This window comes from Myotis myotis, unplaced genomic scaffold (genome assembly GCF_014108235.1).
Source record: "Myotis myotis isolate mMyoMyo1 unplaced genomic scaffold, mMyoMyo1.p scaffold_m19_p_8, whole genome shotgun sequence".
NCBI lineage: Eukaryota > Metazoa > Chordata > Mammalia > Chiroptera > Vespertilionidae > Myotis > Myotis myotis.
This window is the reverse complement of record NW_023416390.1, coordinates 14686369-14706276: the sequence shown is the minus strand read 5'-3', so window position 1 is coordinate 14706276 and position 19908 is coordinate 14686369. Positions and strand designations below refer to the sequence as shown.

Here is a 19908-nt window from a genome sequence, read left to right as displayed (position 1 = left end):
GGAGGACACACAGTGAGTCCAGCCTGGTCCCCACGCCCAGACCAGGGGCACAGCACAGCACCAGTTTCCCTCCTGCTCCCCTCCCACCACATACGCAGGCAGAGCCACCCGCTCCTGGCCCGGTAACCCTGATCCACGGTGGGGTCCATGGACACAGAGTAGGACGATCATCGGGGTTTCAGTGACTGCCACCAAGGGACAGGGATAAACTCCCAGGTCTACTGCTCACCCTGAGCTGCGTGGCCTTCAGCAGTGCCCGAGCCTTCCTGGGCCTCCCCATCTGTCAAGTGGGAGCAATGGCCCCCTTTCGGGATGACTATGAAAGATTAAATAGCAACGGTACAGAACTCAGCAAATTGCCTGATACATACTAAGCGGATAATAAATGGTAGCTATTATACGTTATCTTTCTATTGAGAAAGATGGACGGTATCTTTCCTGGAGAAAGGTGGGAAGACAGAGTTAAGAATCTGTCCCTTTTCCACTCTTTCCTAATCTGTAAGCTATTTAACCACTGATGTTCTCACTTTGACAAAGCCCGTTGCAGTACGGGTTCACTACAGTGCTTTTCAAATTGCGGAACCTTGATTGTCGACTATTTTCATAGCCATTTGGCTTAATTTTTTTTTCTTTACTAGCCTGGTAGAACAGGTTAAAGTTAGGGAAAATTTAATTAGTGTCTGGATGTGACCCATCCCAGTAAATCCTAAAAAGGAAAACTAATGAAACATGTGCTGCCCAAAAGTAGCTTCGTCACTCAGTCAACATGTATGAAACACCTACTATGGGCAGGCTCTGAGCTACATGCAGATGGCTGCCTGCCTGTGCGCTCCCTTTTCATAATAAAAATTCTCACCACGGAATATTCCTTAAATAATCAAAGGTATCATGATGAGCACTTGGATCTGGAATGATGTAGAAACTTACTTTTAAATGAGTATAATTTGTCATGCATATAACAGGTAAAAGAAAGACTATCCAGAGTATATAAAAATTATCTAAAATCCTATTAAAAATCATCCCCACAATGGGCAATTCACAGAAAAGAGAACTTAAATTAGCCAACAACACATGCAAGATACAGTGGAATATTATGCAGTGGTTAAAAAGAATGAGTTAACATAGAATTACCATATGAGCCAGCAATTCCACTTCTGGGTATGTACCAAAAAGAATTGAAAGCAGGACTCGATCACATTTGCACACCCATGTTCATAGCAGCATTAGTCCCACAATAGCCAGAAGATGGAAACAACCCCAGTCCCCATCAACAGATGAACAAAACGTGATATATATATATACCATGAACTATTATGCAACCTTAAAAAGGAAAGATATTCTACCACATGCTACAACATGGATGAACCCTAAGACATAATGCTAGGTGCAATAACCCAGACAGAAGAGGACTAATCCTGTGTCATTCCATGTATGTGAGATAGCTAGAGTGATGAAATTCACACAGACAGAAAGTAGAACCGGGCTGCCAGCGGCTGGGGGAGGGAGGAATAGGAAGTTGGTGTTTCAACGGTGCAGAGTTCAGTTGGGGAGAATGGTTTGTAACACTGTTAATGTAGCTAATGTCATTGAACTATATATTTAAAAATGGTTTAAAATGGTCCATTTTATGGTACGCGTATTTCACCACAATAAAATAATTTATTTCCAAACTTGGAATAACTATCAAGCTATCATTCTTTTTTTACTTTTAATTATGCTTAGGGAATTTTCTTCCTTCCCCTCTTATCACTGAAGTTTTTCAGTGAGCCTTTATTGTTTAAAAAAAAAAAAAATGCAAAGGTTGCGGGGAGAATAAGGTAGACACAGAAAGAGGCCTAAGAGAAATCATGTGAAAAGGCTGATTCATACAGTAGTTTCCCATTTATGTTCAGAAAAAAAACACACATCGTGTGTGTAAAAGCATAGACTGGTCACAAAAGTTGCCTCTGAGAATAAGAATGAGGGGTAAATGGGAACTTCTGATTTATGCGGGGGGGGGGGGGGCGGGGAGGGAGGCAGTTTCTTGCGGTTTGTGTTTTTTTAGAACGAGAGGGAGAGGGAGAGGGAGGGAAGGGGGGAGAGGGGGGAGAGAGAGAGAGAGAGAGAGAGAGAGAGAGAGAGAGAGAGAGAGAGAGACATCGGTTGGCTGCCTCTCTTACACACTCCAACCAAGGACTGAACCCAAAACTTAGGTATGTGCCCTGACTGGGAATCGAACCAAAAACACTTTGGTTTATGGGACAATGCTCCAACCAACTGAGCCACACTGGCCAGGGCCTGATTTATCTTTATTGTTGAATAATTTAAAAATAGATCCATAAATCCCCAATACCAGGGGAGGAAGCCTGGGGCCTCCAGCCCAGTGGGTTTGGCACACGAGGCCTAAGACTGCCATATCTGAGTTTCAAAACATCCTAAAAGTGAAAAACAAGCTAATACAGGCCCAGGGTATAAGGGGACCATTCAGAGTGCAAATATTATAAACCATTGTCTGTCAAAATAAAACCATATTGTGAGGTCACGAGTTTCAGTTTTTGGCATGGAAAATACGGCCAGTACAGTCCTCCTCTACAAGACTTGAGCCAGAATATACAAGTATTAATACCATGACACCACGGTTTATTGGTATGATGTAGACAAACTGTCTGCCTCTCCAGACCTGTTTCCTCATCTGTAAAATGGGTATAACAAGACTGCAACTTTGGGTGGTTGTGGGGAGGTGTGAGGACGCTCAACAAATGCCACGAATATAAAATAACGTCTCATTTCCTTATAGGGTGCCTGGAGGTTAAACCAACGCCAGAGCTCTTCCCGCCCTCGCACAGCACCTGGCATTTAGGAGGCACACATTGACCCTGGGCCTCACGCACTGAATCCAGGGGCATCCAAACCATCTGAGGAGCTTATTACAAATACAGATTCCCGGAGCCTGTCCCTGGAAACTGTGATTCCGTTGGGTTGGAATGTGGCCCCCAAATCTGCATGTTGCCTCCCGCTCCGTACAGAGTGCAGGTAAGAAACGGTCTTCTAGGAGCAGTGCTTGGAAAAGACGAGGCCGAGTTCAAATGTCCTCCCTCCTCCAAAAAGATGTCCCTTCTCCTGCTCTGCTTTCCCATCCTTCTCCACAAGAAAACGACCAACCAGTCCTTTCCTTCTCCTCCCTCGAGTCTTGGGAAGTAAGTTTCTAGAAAGGATGCCCTTGCTATTTCTGGACAAAGTCTCAATAGGACAGTTTTGAAGAGAGAAGGGGCGGGGGAGGGGAGAGAAGGAAAAAAGGCAAGACGGCTGCTTGGAGAGGGTGGAAAGGTCCTAGGAAGACAGAGGGCGTCGAAGCATTTGGCATTTACACTAAAAAGACTGAAATCCCTGAAGAGTCCCCCGTGATGGGCAAACAGACCTTTTCCATCCTCTAGGACAAAATCCAAAGAGTTTTCCAGTTGGGAGAAATAGCGGAAATGAGAGAGGGGGAAAAAATGGGCTGGAGAAAAGGAGGTTGGGGAACGTACAGGGAGGCAAATGGACAACCAGGGACCTAACGACATAACTTGGATGTGAGTCCAGGCCCAGACAAAGGGTCCCTTTTTCAGTACCTTTTACACAAAATAAATAAATAAATAAAAATACAAACTTACCTAATGCTTTCTTTGGATTCCTGCCTCTCTGCAAACACCAGCTAATGACTCCACCGCCCAGGACAGCCCCTCCTGCGGGAGGTAAACAGCTACAGGCTCTGGGGCCGTATCTGCTCAGTAAACCAGAACCACCATGCACTCCTAGAAGCTAAGCGGCTTGTGTGGTGAGAGGCTGTGCACGGTTAATTAATTGCGTCACGTCTGTAGCTGATAAAGCAGGTCTCGTGGGTGGCTGTTTTCAAGTCTCACAGCTTTAGTTGGAAGTTGAAAATTAAAACAGTTGCTTCTCCAAGAGATCTGAGGTTCCAGGATTGAACTTTATTAAAACTAGGGCCTCAAAGGAAGCGGTGAAGTTGATCAGAGAAACTCGAGTTGGAGTTGGCCTGGAGGGGTTCGAGCTGCCTGTGGGAGTCTGATGCTAATGCAACCATTAGCGTGGACTTTTAATTCAAAAGACATGAGCACCTAGAACTTACATACTTATATGCATAGCCCAGGAACACAGGCAATAGGGTAGTGAAGACCTGGAGGGTGGGGAGTAGGGGCTGGGAGAAGGGGGGGAATAGGCGGGAAAACCGGAGGTATCTGTAATGCTACCAATAAAATACACATATTTTAAAAAGACACTGGCACCAATACAATGCTTGTGAAGGACATTCAAGAGAATCCATTTGTCCACCCCTAGATCCAGGGGCCAGCCAGCTGTGACCCCTCCCCCACACCCCCCTGCCAATGGGCTTAATTATTCTTTTTTAAAATATATTTTATTGATTTTTTACAGAGAGGAAGGGAGAGGAATAGAGAGTTAGAAACATCGATGAGAGAGAAACATCGATCAGCTGCCTCCTGCACAACCCTTACTGGGGATGTGCCCACAACCAAGGTACATGCCCTTGACCGGAATCAAACCTGGGACCTTTCAATCTGCAGGCCGACTCTCTAGCCACTGGGCCAAACTGGTCAGGGCTATTCTTTTAACTGTTACAGGAAATTTCAAACATACTTATGAACCCCTTCACCCCAAGTACTTATTACTCAGCCTCAACAATCCACTCCTGGTGCCTCTTGCTTCATCTAAGCCTCGTGGTTCTCAAACTGGAGCGTGCATCGGATCACCTGTGAGGGAGGGGGAGGGGCACACACAGGTGAGCGGCCTCTCCTCGGAGTTTCTGACCCAGCAGGTCTGAGGGGGCACCTGAGCTTTGCTTTTCCGAGTTCCCAGGGGCTGCGGATGCTGCTGGGCCGGCACCCCCACCCTGAGAACCAGTGGTCTTCACACCCACGGGTGTTCCTCCGGGTAGATCATCCATCTGATCTCGGCCTTCATATCTTCTGAAATAAAATACCATTATTACACCTAAGAAAATAACAATCCAGTAATATCATCAAGTTATCGAGTAAGTCTCACATTTCCACGTGCCTCACAAAAGTCATCCTTTTTTACAGTTTATTGTCATCAGAATCCAAGTAAGGCGTACGTATTGTGATCACATAATATCTTTGTCTCTTTTCATCCTTCCCCTCCTCCGACACTTTTGTTTCCTTGCCATGAACTCGCTGAGGAGCCTTTACTGTTTTTCAGAGGCAGCCTAGCCTGTGGCAGGCTCTGGAGCCCGGCCGCCGGCTCAGCTCCACCACCCGCCTGTGACCTTGCTAAGTGAGTTAACCTCTCTCAGCACAGGGGGACTGGTGAATGTTTAACAACCAGTTCTCTGGGGGGGGGGGGGGGGAGGGGGCGGGGAAACAGGCCCTGGCTTGTCCATTTGTCGATTTCTGTGGCGCAAAAACTCCCACCATGGCGGGTTGCGAACTGCCAGAGCGGAGCGGTGGCCGCGGCGACAAGCACGCGGCACAGGCTAACTCGTGTCCACCGGACGGACAACGGAAGCAGACGCCAGGGACATGCAGCTAAGTCATTAGGAAGTGATGGATTTTGAGTATTTATTTCCTGTTTTTAATATAATTTATGTATAAGTTTATACCATTTAATTTCTAAGAATGGTCGTATTTGACCCTAGGTTGCCAAATTCCTAGAAGCTGAACACCGCCGTGTCTAAGTCTCGCCTCCCTCACCTGTGACATGGGAGGTATAGTAGCTGTGACTTCGTGGTGAGGATGGAGAAAGACGGTGTGTAAAGATCCCGTGGCTGCCCTCGGTCCAGTGGACAGCAAATGGAGAGTTACTCGCTCCCCCTGGCTGGGCAGGGAAAGCGATGAGGGAGTCTGGGTCAGGTCCACACACAGAGGAAGCCGGTTTCAGAATTCCAGGGGCAGAAACAACCCGAAGGGTGTGGGCTCAGCACCCCTCGGCCCAGGAGGTGGGCCTGGCTTGATTGCCACACAGACCCCAGCTTCCCAGAAGAGAGGCCATTTCAGCGAGCTGACTCAGCCCTGCTCCGCCCCTCCACTTTACACAGAGGCCACTTCAACTGTTTGCTAAAATCAAGACCCTTCGTTTGAGGTAGATCAGGTTACTGGGCAAGGTGATTATTGTTGCTAATGGTCTGCAAACAGGTTCTCAACTGTTCATCCCTCCGGTCTCTGGGGACACGTGGACAAGCCGGACTAGACAGAGGCAAACACAAGCATTGGGAGCTCGGGGGTCTGAGAGATGCTACAAGCATGAGGTGGATTTAGGAGGGTCCTGTGCCAGTGAGCAAGCTGAAGCTCAACTCTAGGCTGAGGGCTGAGCACCTACATCAAGCATGTCAAACTCGCAGCCCATGGGCCACATACCTCATTTGTTTGGCCCATGTTAGCCTTTGAGTTTGACATGCTTGACATTATTCCCCAAATAGCCAGTGACTCCTTACTGGTGGTCTCCAATTCTGGGAAGCCCTGAGGGTTCAGCCAGGGACTGGAGAATTCGGAGGCATGCCAAACAGTGTCCACAAAATAAATAAATAAAGGAGGCGGGATCAAGTGGCATTAAATCCTTCACGCCTGTCAACTGAATTCTCAGGCCACCACTTCCCACCAATGTGAGCTTGGGCAAGTTATTTATTCTCTCTGAGCCTTGGTTTCCTCATCTATACAATGGGGATGATAAAGGTCTCCATCCACCCTGTAGGGTGGTGGGTGAATTATGGACAATGCATGTAGAGCACTTAGCAAAATACTTGGCACATAATAAGTACATGATAATAGTAGTTGCCATTAATATTGTCACAATACTTTAAAGCTGTAGATGCTATCATAGTTCATAGAATGCCAATCTAGCTAAAGAGATTACGTTTCATTAATAGTAGCTTTTTCCCTTCCATGTATTTTCTCACCCATAGATATTACAAGTGTCATAGGGAGTGTCTTTGGGGTGTTTGGACCTTAAGAAGCAGTCCTCACTCTCTGTCTTTGGGTAAATCAACCCCGCAGGACCCCAGCTTCCCCATCCGGGAAAGAGGAGCCCTCTGGGCACACCTCGCTTTATTGTGTTTCACAGATACTGTGTTTTGTACAAGTTGAAGGTTTGTGGCAACCCTGCGTCAAGCAAGTCTATTGATGCCATTTTCCCAACAGGCTCGGCTGATGGTTGGCATGTTTTAGCTAGATCAAGTATTTTTCAATTAAGAATGTCCATTGTTGCTTAGCCATGATGCTACTGTACACTTAATAGACCAGTATAGCAGAAACATCACTTTTTTATGCACTAGGAAACCAAAAACTGTGTGTGACTCACTCTCTTGTGGTCATTGGCTTTCCTGTGGTGGCCCCACACCGAACCCGCACCACCTCCGAGGTATGCGGTGACGACAGACAGGAGGCAGGGGCGGATGCTTTCAGGTGGACACACCAAGAACATGGATGGCTCCTTGTCAGACCTCTTGCCCTGAAGTTGAGGTGGGAAAGCCTGGCCGGCATCCCCATCCTGGAGCATAGGTAAGGAAAAGACGATGCTCACCATGACTTTCTGGATGTGGCTAGGGAAGAATGAGTAAGTGACTGATTGGTCTAGACCAGTGATGGCGAACCTTTTGAGCTCGGCGTGTCAGCATTTTGAAAAACCCTAACTTAACTCTGGTGCCGTGTCACATATAGAAATTTTTTGATATCTGCAACCAAAGACTTATATTTTTGATATTTATTTTATATATTTAAATGCCATTTTACAAAGAAAAATCAACCAAAAAAATGAGTTGGCATGTCAGCTCTGACACGCGTGTCATAGGTTCGCCATCACTGGTCTAGATCCAGAAAGTTCCCCCAGTGTCGTCTCCAGCTCACAGTTTCCTGGGGCCAATTTCCCACCTTCTGCACCTATTCTTCATTCCTCAACAATCCGACAGGGCAGAGGATCCAGGCCCAGCTGTCACGCGATGATACAAAGTTCTCCTGCGGCCCTGGGATGGAGAGGACAGCACAGGGATTACAGGCAATAACACTGTAATAACTGTGTGGGGTCAGGCGGGGACTTGAAACATCACTCTGTCAAGAGCATGATTGTCAGACTGCTGTGCTGTACGCCGGGACTAATACAAAATCATACTGAATGTGAACTGTAATTGAAAAATAATATTTAGCCCAGCCGGTGTGGCTCAGTGGTTGAGCATCGACCTACGAACCAGGAGGTCACGGTTCGATTCCCAGTCAGGGCACATGCCTGGGTGTGGGCGATCCCCAGTGTGGGGAGTGCAGGAGGCAGCCAATCAATGATTCTCTCTCATCATTTATGTTTCTAGCTCTCTCTCCCTCTCCCTTCCTCTCTAAAATCAATTATATATATATATATATATATATATATATATATATATATATCCTGTATAATAAAAGAGAAACATGGTAATTAGCCATACATCCACTACCCTTCCATTGGCTAATCAGGGCGATATGCAAATTAACTGCCAGCCAAGATGGCGGCCAGCAGCCAGGCTACTGACACGAACAGGAGGCTTGCTTGCTTCAGTGACGGAGGACTCCAACATTCCCTGCCTGCCGCTGCTGGGCTCTGAGCTGCTAAGAAACATTGTTACAAATATAGAAGCTAAACAAAACCCCAGAAACCTGTTTTCAGTCAGCTGGAGTCGCAACAAAGTTTCAAATACAGAAAGTAAACAAAGCCAGAAACCTGCTTTCAGTAGTGAGGTCTCACAGCTAAAGCCAGCTCTCAGCTCCAGTGACAGCCATAAATCCAAGAATAAAAAAAAAAAAGGAAAAAAGGAGCGGTTGGGAGCTTCAGTTACCCGCCAGCCTGAAAACGGCCCTCAGCCCCTCACCCAGACTGGCCAGGCACCCCAGTGGGGACCCCCACCCTGAAGGGGGTGTGACCAGATGCAAACAACCATCATCCCCTCATCCAGGCTGGCCAGGCACCCCAGTGGGGACCCCCACCCTGATCCAGGACACCCTTCAGGGCAAACCAACCGGCCCCACCCGTGCACCAGGCCTCTATCCTATATGGTAAAAGGGTAATATGCCTCCCAGCACCAGGATCAGGGGAGCCGCGAGGCCTCCCGGCACCAGGATCAGCGTGACAGGGGGAAGCGCCCAAACCCCCTGATCGTCCTGCGGCTCTGTGTGTGGCAGGGGGTGGGGCCACAACCTCCCTATCGGCCCTGCTCTGTTCATGACAGGGGAAGGCGCCCCAACCCCCTGATCACCCCTGCTCTGTGCCTGATATGGGGGAGCTCCCCAACCCCCTGATTGCCCTGCGGCTCTGTGTGTGACAGGCTGCAGTGCCCCAACCCCCTGATCGGCCCTGCTCTGTGTGTGACAGGGTGTGGCGCCCCAACCCCCTGATCGGCCCTGCTCTGTTCGTGACAGGGGGTGGCACCGCAACCTCCCCATCGACCCTGCCTTGAGTGTGACAGGGGGCGGTGCCCCAACCCCCCAATCGGCCCTACCCTGAGCGTGACTGAGGGTGGCATCGCAACCTCCCAATCCTCCCTGCTCTGTGCATGACAGGGGGCGGTGCCCCAACTCCCCAATCGGCCCTGCTCTGAGCCCGACCAGGAGCTGCACCTAGGGATTGGGCCTGCCCTCTGCCACCCGGGAGCAGGCCTAAACCAGCAGGTCGTTATCTCCCGAGGAGTCCCAGACTGCAAGAGGGCACAGGCCGGGCTGAGGGACCCCCGCCTCCCCCCCGAGTGCACAAATTTTTGTGCACCGGGCCTCTAATATATATATAATTTTAAAAAGAAAAAAATTAAACAAAAAACAATTCTCTGGTGGGGTGAGCTAGGGTGCTGGTGGGAATGGAACGAGCCCTGTGAGAGATCGTGGGAGGCACAGGAGGCCTTTTAGAGTTTGTAGAGGGGAACTTGGCCGTGAGACTCCAGCCTGGACGCTGGGCAGAGAGCAGCCAGGCCGCGGCTACGGGAGGATCCCTGGGAGTCACCGATCACCACCCACGTGGCCCCACAGCTCTCCTGCGCGGGGTTACTCCCGCCGCACCGTAATCTAGAAGAGCCTGTGTTTTCACTTTGGATCTCTTCAAATTCCCTGTAAATAGCAAAGATCATTGAATATTGAATAAATGCATGCACCATCCTCCTTGTGGCTTCGAGCTGGGGAGAAAAGAGGCTGAGGCAACCGTTTTCCGTCTGTGCAGGGTGGCTGCGTTGCCCAAGTGACCTAATGCTGGGTCATTATTTCCAGAGCGTTAGATTTTCCTGCTGCCAATCCCAATAGAAGTCTCCAAACGCCAAGTCCCTTCCATGAAGCTTTTCCTTGTTTATAGGCAGGATATTTTCCCTGTGTGTTCCTGCCTCTGGCAAGATTTTAAACAGCGTCAGGGCAGAAAAGTCCACCGCTCAGAGCGGGAAGGGGAAAAAAGAGGAGAATGTAAGCATTACTATTTCACAGAATCTCCCCCTCCTGGCCAGGAGAGTGTCTGTGGGTCTGATTACAATCATTTTGCCTGGATCCATTAGTTCTTATTTAACCAAAACGACTTACTCTTGTTTTTCTTTCCTTGCTCCCAAAAGCATGGCCTTGGGAGGGAGACGGTTTGGCAGCTGGGAGAGGCGTGGGAGCAGGAGGAAGTGGAGACTCTGGGCCTGAATTTAAGGCAAAGGCCTGAACAGTGACGCCGTCGCCGCTGCGGCACAAGCCCCTCGGATCCTAGCACCCAAGGAGCAGTAACACCGCCCCCTTTTATTTTATTTCAAAATATAAAGAGCCATGTAACCTGGCAAGTAAGCCTGTGCTCTTTAGAGTCTAGTCCTGGCTGACCACCAGCCACAGTAACTTGGACAAGCCACTCTGGCACTGCAGGGAGCTCCCATTCCGAAACATGTAAAGCAGTGAGATATTTAGAAGTTACAATGAGAGGTACTGAGGACTGCGGTGTAGGGATGTAGAGGAAAGCAATTCAAGGAACCCTCGGCTGGCATCCTGGCCGCACACTCCTGGCACATGTAGATTTGGCGAGTTGCTTAATCCCACAGCCCCATCTATAAAGTGGGGCCGGTATTATCTGCGTTGGAGGACTCCTGTGAGGATTAAGAGAGTATGTGTCTAGCCCTGGTTGGTCTAACTCAGTGGCTAGAGCATTGGCCCGCGTTCTGAAGGGTCCTGGGTTCGATTCCAGCCAAGGGCACATGCCCAGGTTGCTGGCTTGATCCCCAGTAGGGGGTGTGCAGGAAGCAGCCAATCAATGATTCTCTCTCATCATTGATGTTTCTCTCTCTCTCCCCTCCCCCTTCCTCTCTGGAATCAATAAAAATATATTGGGGGTAGGGAGGGGAGAGAGTATGTGTCTAGCTAATGCTAGCAGATAATAGGTGCCCAAATAAATATTTGAGTGAATAAAGGTACAGAATGATCCATGGGTGTTTGGGGAGCTGTGAAGTGTTAGGTATTGTCAGAAAAGAGCCTGAGATCATGACCTTAGGGACCTGTCTGTCTGTCTCGTTTACCTGACCTAGTGCCTGGCATATACCTGGCACTTGGTCAATGCTTGTCTGGTGAGTTATTCACATAGAAGTTAGAGGGCAAGCTGAAGTCTGGTGATTATTTTCTCCCATTACTCAGCTAACATCTGTTAAGTGCCAACTATGTGCCAACGACGGCAGCTTCTGGGGATGAAGAAGCCAGGCCTTGCCTTCCAGAGACTACAGAACAGCCTGCTCTCAGGGTTGAGTTGGCAGGAGGGTGGGATGTGCTGGAGAACAATGCGTGAGGGAGGCCGGTGGACAGGAGGGGCAGGCAGAGCTGTGAGTGTGGCCAGAGCTCGGGGTTCGAGAGACAGGCCAGGGGATAACTCTTAGCAGGAAGGGGGACAGGGAAGATCGCAAGGTACATTCAGGCTTTTACAGTCAGATTTCCTGTCTGTGTGCTTGGCCACTGGAGAGTGGAAACTTCTCTGCCATGGTGGTGACAGGTCGCGGGGCCTGGGAGGATGCATGCCCTCATTCCAAGAGGGCGGCAGGTTTCGCATCAGCGGCAGGTGGAACTCCGGAATCCCCGAGCCTGTCTGATCCCCGAGGAGCAGGGTTTTTCCCAGGCCCCGGGGAGGCAGTCCTTTCACCACCTCCAACACCTACCTCCACCCTTAGCTAGACACCCTGTCCTGCCTGCTGCCGGGGAGTCTGGGCCTTCAGACGCAGAGAGTATTTCCTAGTGCAACACAACAGGCCACAGCCTGAGACCCAAGGCCGGAGACCTCCTGAGAGGGATAGGGCTTGGAACTGGGCTGAGCGAACAGGAGTTTAACTGAATATTAAACAGCTTTCCCTCTACCACCCCAGGGTGTTTCGGTTTGTCTCCTCAATATGCAGTTAACTGTCCCCACTTTATTCTGTATTAGTTCTCTCTCCCTCCCTCCCTCTCTCAATGGATAGATTTTTATCTATCCGCTCATTTAACAATTATCCACTGAGAGCAAACATGCTGGAGATACAGAGAAAAACAAGATAGAATTCCAGCTCTCCAGCTTGGCCATAGTCATTACGAAGTTCAATGTCAACGCAGCCTTTGACTCAGCAATTCAACTCCCAAGAATTTATTCTAAATATATACTCCCACAGGTGCCAGGACTTCTGCGTAGAAGGACAATCCCTGAACTATTTTAAATAACAATTCAAAATTAGAAACAATACAAATGCCCACCAATAGGAAACTGATCAAATAGATTATGCTACATCTAAACAGTAGAATACTATCACTGTCCAGAAAACGGTTGATCTTTATGGGAAGGTAGAGAAAGATCTCCAAGAAAGATTAGGCAGTGAAAAAAAGCATGCATGTTATGTTACTTTTGTTTTTAAGAATGTGTGCAATTATATGCATACAAAGGTTATCAGGCTATCAGATAAGCTGTCCAGGATGGACGCCCCTAGCCCGGGTGGCGACTGGGCCCTTGAAATGGGGCTAGTCCAACTTGAGATGTAACAGCAAATTTCAAACACTTAATACAAAAACAAGAATGTAAAATGTTTCAATAATTATTTCTTTTGATTACACGTTGAAGAAATATTTTGGATACATTGGATTAAATAAAACATGTTATTGAAATTGATTCCACTTTTCAATTTTCATTATTATTTTTTTATTTTTAATTGGGGGGGAGGGAGAAAGAGAGAGAGAGAGAGAGAGAGAGAGAGAGAGAGAGAGACCTAATTCTTCTTTTTTAAAAAACTTTTTTTCAGTATGGCTACAAGAAAATATAAAGTTACATATGTGGTTCACATTATATTCCTATTAAACAGCAAGTACTATTCTGGAACAGGAATCAGCCAAAATGGGCTAAAGCCTGCTTTTGGAAATAAAGTGTTATTGGACCACAGCCATACCATTTGTTTAGGTATTTTGTCTGGATATAAGGACAAAGTTCAGTAGCTACAGCAGATACCATGTGGCTGCTAAGCCAAAAATATTTACTACCTTGCCCTATACCAACAAAGGGCCATGGTGTAGCCCCAATTCCTACCCTGTAGAAACCATAACCAACAAAGATTATCTTTAGGGCTTGAGATGAAGGCAGATTTTTTTACTTTCTTTGGGGATAATAGAATGTATTATTTTGCCGTAACCAGTTTGGCTCAGTAGATAGAGCATCAGCCTGCGGACTGAAGGGTCCCAGGTTCGATTCCGGCCAAGGTCATATACCCTGGTTGTGGGCACATCCCCAGTAGGGGGTGTGCAGGAGGCAGCTGATTGATGTTTCTCTCTCATCGATGTTTCCAGCTCTCTATCCCTCTCCCTTCCTCTCTGTAAAAAAATCAATAAAAAATATATATATATTTTAAAAAGAATGTATTATTTTTGTCAGCAAAGAAGAAAAACAATTAAAAGAACTTACAAACCTGCTTCTAAGGTGCACATTCTAGTAGGGGGTCAAGCCAATAAATAATTAAAGGGTCAAGGAAAGGTACAAGGGCAATGCTAAGTGTTTGGAAATGTCAGGTAGACGATGGCAGTCATAGCCAGTAATTACGGAAGGCCTCCGAGGTGGTGGCCGCCATCTGCAAAGCGGTGCTTTCTATCCCTGAGTTCATTTTACCACAGCTGCCCCATGTTACAGCTGAGGAAACTGAGGCCGAGACATAAGAAACTTGCCCAAGGAGACAAGTCCAAGCTCTTCACCAGACGAGGTTCTGCTGGGGAGTAAGCCCGGAGAAGCAGTTTATGGACTCACGGAAGACGTTCACTATCGCCTCCCTGCCTCTGCTTCCCTAACTAGCATTTTCGTCTTATTTTCTTATCATGGGCTTGAGCCTGAGGAAGGCACTGTGGGGCTGTTCTTTTCTGGAATACACTAAATGCCTTAAGAATTTCTTCTTTATAGGCATTAACCTGCTCGTCAAATACCACAACAATTCAAAAGCAAAAAGTGACGTGCCCATTCTGCACCCTCCTTCCCACGTGTCCTGTACCCCAGCTGGAGGGTGGCCTCCCCGACTCCATGTCTAACCTATATGCGATGCTTCCAGCAGAAGCAGTAATGCTACTGCCAGGAGACTTGCTCTTACCACTTAGCAATAGAGCATAGACCTCGTCACATGATAGCACCCACAATCTATTTAATACCTTTAAAGACCTGAAAATAGCCACCCTGTTATTATTTTAGCAACCCCCTTTTTAAAATGAAAACATCAACGGAAGTTCTGATCGATACTAGAAAAATTACTTTTAAGAACCACCTGTACCCGTTAGCATTTGCTTTCAGGAAGGGGACTTCCATTTGTGATTTCTCTGTGGGCACAGAAGCAGGCTGGGTGCAGCTCTGAATGTGTGGGAAGCATATTTCACACCAGTTTTCAGTCTGGAACCATCTGCAGACAAACAGCCAGAGACACAACTGGATGAGGTTCTTTGGCCCCCATGTACTTGCACAACAGCAATGTCATACACCTGTAAAACCCAAGATAATAAAACCCAAGATAATTATGACTTGTCCGGAGAATGCACAGTCATGTCCAGGCAGGGTAGGCTGAGAAATAAAGCCTTAGTGTCTCTCTCTCTTTTTTCTACTTTCCCAGCCACCGACCTAGCTTGGGCCTCTGCACCTCGTCCCCGGACTTCTGTTGAGGTGTTCAGGCGTCTCCTAACCTCAGACCTCCTCCGCTGCTAACCACTTGGCACAGGGTGGCCAGATTACACTTCCAAATCATTGCTTTGTGCATGTTGCCCCTGGTTCACATGCCTGAACAAAATTCCAGATCTTTATCTTGGCGTCCCAGGTCCTCTTCAGTATTGCTCCAACCTACCATTCTGCTCTTATCACTGAGTTGCTCTATGAGCTCGTCTCCCCGTCTCCAGCCAAAGTGGTCCTATTTGCCCCCAACTTCACCTTGCTCGTTCTAAATTCAGTTTCTGCGAAGAGAGGCCCGCCTGGCAGGCCCTGCCTGGCTCCCACAATCCTTCTGTTTAAACCCTTCTCTAACTCAAGTGAAATTCTTCTGAAGGCTCCTGATTCCCTGAAGCTCAAACTTTGTCCTCATCCCAACCTCAAGCTGATTCCACATTCATTCACTGATCATGTGATGGTTTTAATCTTTATATATAAAGACTATGTACAACCCCAACTAGACTGTAGTAGGTAGAGGGACTTCTCTCGTATCATTTTAGACATTCTATAAAACATACCCAAGCACTTTCCATATAATACATAGTCAGTAAGTGTTGGCACAGAGGAAGCAGAACTTACTGCCTCTGATCCAGTAAGTCACAGTGCCCTCCTTCTGGAATCCCAGAGACTCCCTTTCTCCCCTGGGCATCATCCTACCATCTTCATGAACAGGACACCCTGGAAATGCTCCATGTGAATGCATGAGGAGCCTCTTCCTCCTCCTCTTCTTCTTCTTCTCTTCCTGTTTTCCTTTCTTCATCATAGTTGCATGCTATTTCATCCTAAGGAGGTACCATAATTTATTTAACTGTTCCCTAGTGATGGTCATTTAGGTTATTTCCAATATCCTGCCAGGGAAAACAAATAATTTTGCTCTGAATAATTTTGTATGTCTATGAATATTTCTGTAGAATAAGTTCCTCAAGCTAAAATTATTAGAACAAAGGACACATTCATTTGTAGTTCTGAAATACCCAGAGTGTCCCCCCAAAATGTATACACACTTTGAATAATTATAAAGGCAGTGTTTATTAAAATACATTTCATTTTCAAAATGTAATAGAATCAGCTGTTAAAGTGTGTATACATTTTGGGGGATACCCTGGCAAGATAGTGGGGGATCAAGAGCTCTAGACCAGGGTAGCATTGGGTCCCCTATATCCCTTCCCATATATCCTTGAGGAGCTATAACAATCTGCACTCTCACCTGTAAAGTTTGATAGTCATTATATTTAATGTTTTCAAAGTGTCCCACTGAGCCGAGGAACCATACTTGATTAAAACATTCCCTTATTTTTGTACATTTAAGCTCAGTCCTTATTCAGTAGAGAAACCAACTTCCAAAGCCCTGGAAACTGAGACCTTTATCCTCTGACTGTAAATCACACAGCTTCTCCAGGGAACAAAAGAAACTCAAGCACCTAACTCTACTACTTTATGTACAGGAATGTGCACCCAAAAAAGTGTAGAAGTAACATTTTTATAAATAAAAACAAACAGCCAACAAAAAGATGCAGCATAGTTCAGTAGAAACAAGACAGATTTCAGGGTCAAAAGGTATACATTTTCTTCTTTCTCTTATAAGCTCTGTGACTTTGGGCAAGCCACTTCACCTCCCTGAGCTATAACTGTCCCCTCGAAAAAAGAATCTAGTGGTATATGCTTTGACATGAATGACAATGTATGAAAAATCCATCTACCTCAGTTGGTGGCCAACTCGGGAACCAGGTCTGAAGACTGTTTCATCCCCAGGGTCCAGCTAGTTCCTGGAATGTGGCATGTAACCGATACATAATGAAGAGATGAACCGTGTTTCATCCACTTGTCCACAGGATAGGCGACTTGTCGAAGCCAGGTAATACACAACCAGGAAAAGTCAAAGGTAGCTCAGAGAGAGCCAGACAGGTGTATTGAACTGCCAGTCTGGACTATTATCTCTCCACCTGACCAAAGACTTCATAATTGTCTCCAGCTTTGTTGTACTCCAAGTGAAGAGATGTCGGGAAGGTGCCTTCTGTAAGCCATATTCAAGGTTTTCTCCTACCTATTCATTCATGAATCCCACACTTTCAGGTCTCTGAAGAAATGGGACTTTTATCTGGCCTCCAAGTCTACCTCTCAGCCTTTGATCAAACATATTCTTCAAAATCATCCAATTCCCCACTCCATGTGTCCGTCCTTTTGGGGGATATCACATTTCATTTATACCCAAATAAATTATTCTCTGACCTCTCTCCCACCTTCCCTGTCTTTTTCTTAACTCTACCAATGAAGTTCTAGGACCATATTAATTTTCTGACATACTCTCGAAGCTCTCATGGCTTTGAGTTTGCAAGCCAGCTCTGTAAGTTTATGGTAAGACCCAGAAATTTTAAATTATCTGCCCAAGTGTGTAGAGTAATTGGGGGCATGAGTGGCTTTGAACTCAGGTCTTCAGGTTCCAGGTCCAGAATGTGTTCAACAGTCTATTCCCTCTCCTCACAATTTGACATTTGCAAAGTGCTTTTGTTTCTCGTTGCTCATATCATGATCATATTTGTCTCAGAGGCGATGATCTCAATGCAATTGCTGGGGAGCAAACCACCTCAAAATTCAGAGGCTTAACACACCAATCACTTCCTACTCCAGCTCCTGCACCTGCAGTTCAGGTGAAGGTTGGCTAAGCAGACCTGCCGATCGATCGTGGCTGGGTTTGTTCATGCATCTCTGGGTCAGTTGGATGGTTCTGTTGTCAGCTGGGCTGGGCTGGGCAGCTTCCTGGGGGCAGCTCTGCCTCACGTATCTCTTACTCCCATCCTAGGGCCCTGGGCCAGCCCAGGCGTGCTCTTCTCATGGAAACAGTAAAGGGGCAAGAGAAGAAGTCCAGTGATGCAAGCATGCTTCCAAGCCTCTGCTGGTATCCCATCTACCAACACCCAGAGCAGATGCCCCAGTCGAATCAGTGGATCATCTCTTGGTAGAAAGAACTGCGAAGTCCCGTGGCAGAGGGTAGCGACGCAGACAGGGATGCAGACCTGGGGCACTTATGCAATCTGCCCCGTGTTCAAGTGTCAAGCCATCTTAGGTTAAGCTAATTTTTCTTCTTGCCTCCAAGCACAGGCCAGTGCTCTAAAGCAGAGGTACCCAGAGCACATGGTGAAGTGAGACGGGGCACGAGAGGCCCTCCCTGGCTGGTGACTTCAGCACCAGGCTGCACTTTGGCTGCCGCCGCAGCAGGGTAAACAGAGAACGAGGGTGACAAGCCGGCACTGGCTCAAACCTCCGGGCTCTGTATCCAGCTGCCCCCACCCTAATGGCTTCTTAGCATGTGATTCACGGCTCTAGGGAGAGAAAAGTAATGGAGGGTGTAATTTATATTGGGAAAATTGCTCCGAAAAAAAAAAATTAGAGAGCAACAGACCCAACACTCTGGCTCAAAGGGAGTTGCATAGCAAAGGACCAGGGAAACTGAACGTAGTGAGTAAAAGGATGTGGGGGCCTGGAAGAGGAGAGGTGGGGGGGAGACCTAAAAACAGGGGGGAACATGAACAACACCAAGAAACTGTTTTCTTAGGGGAGGAAAATGGAAAAGCAATAAGCCTGACATTTTCTGAGTTGTCTTTTGCTCTCTGAAAGTGCTCACGAAGTAAGACTTAGAGTTTTCAATGAAAACTTCTCCAAGAGATTTCCTCACACCCTACCCCTTCCGCTGCCAGAATAAATATGCGAGGAGGCTGATCACATATGACACGGAATCCAAACAACTGAGCAAACTCAGGAAACCGGAGAGGACCCAGTTTCCAACCCAGAAAACTCCGTGACCATCGGCGCTCGATCTGGTTCAGATTAGACGCTCGCTGCACTTGAAGAGACTTTTATAATTACACGAACGACAATACTCACAAGTGAATACGCTATGAAGGTTAACTTAAATAATAATAGTAACATCACTGGCCACAGGTTGTATGAACAGAGGCCACAAGCTTGTACCTCTGAGGCTTGGAGGTCATAGGTCAAGTGAAGACCTTCCCTAGCGTTTCCTCCCCTGGGGCTTGGACTTTAATTTCCTTCCTTCGGCTAGTTAAGGCATCCAAAACTTCCTTTCCTGGCTCGTTTCCTTAGCTATGAATGAAAGAAGGAAGTAAAGCTACCTGGTCATCAAGGCCCCTCGAGTGCACACAGGTAACGATACCTTCCCAGCTCCTTCGACTGAGTGAGGGAATCAGTGTGGCACTCACCTTTGTCCAGGTATTTAGTAGCAGAGGTCGGTGGGCGTAGATTTTTGAAATACCAAGCACAGTGGAGGTACAGCAAGAAGGATCGCAGTCTGCAGGTTAGGCTTTACCCGGTACAAACTGTGTGCCCTTGGGCAAGCTGCCTGTCTGTTCACGACGAGGTTTCCTCATCTGTAAAGTAGGGAAATAAGAGAGCCTGTTATCATCGGGTGTCGTGGGGATTGAGGAAGATAACGAGTAAAGCATTCAGGAAGGGACTTGGTCCTTAGAAAGCACTCCGTACATGGATTTATTATTATCTGCAAATGTGATTTAGGCAATTCTGAAGGTGGCAGGTTTTCTTTCACTAAGAGGTGAGTGCTGGGAAAAGTTGTTTATAAATAAAAGATATTGTTTAAAAAAAAAAACCCAAAAAACACTTTTTTAAAAAAAATCCCTGTTGGCTAGCTAATGTGAAAGTATAGCTTGGAGTTCTTATTTGCTTTCATATTGGTTTACCTGTATCTATGCGTCTGATTTAGTTCATCCCACCTTCAACCAGTAAGACAATAGTCAG

General features: G+C 47.1%; 1 long non-coding RNA gene across 2 annotated transcripts; it reads right to left on the bottom strand.

Annotated features, from left to right (window-relative positions):
• Positions 1 to 7739: 7739 nt before the first annotated feature.
• LOC118662206 lies at positions 7740 to 19515 on the bottom strand. 2 transcript variants are annotated; one of them, XR_004969624.1, is made up of 4 exons: positions 19356 to 19515; positions 16839 to 18458; positions 15796 to 15920; positions 7740 to 7969 (listed from the first exon to the last, which is right to left on the bottom strand). It is a non-coding gene; the product is annotated as an uncharacterized LOC118662206 (long non-coding RNA). The 2 variants fall into 2 exon arrangements; XR_004969623.1 differs by lacking the exon at positions 7740 to 7969 and having other exon boundaries at positions 13747 to 15920.
• Positions 19516 to 19908: the final 393 nt, after the last annotated feature.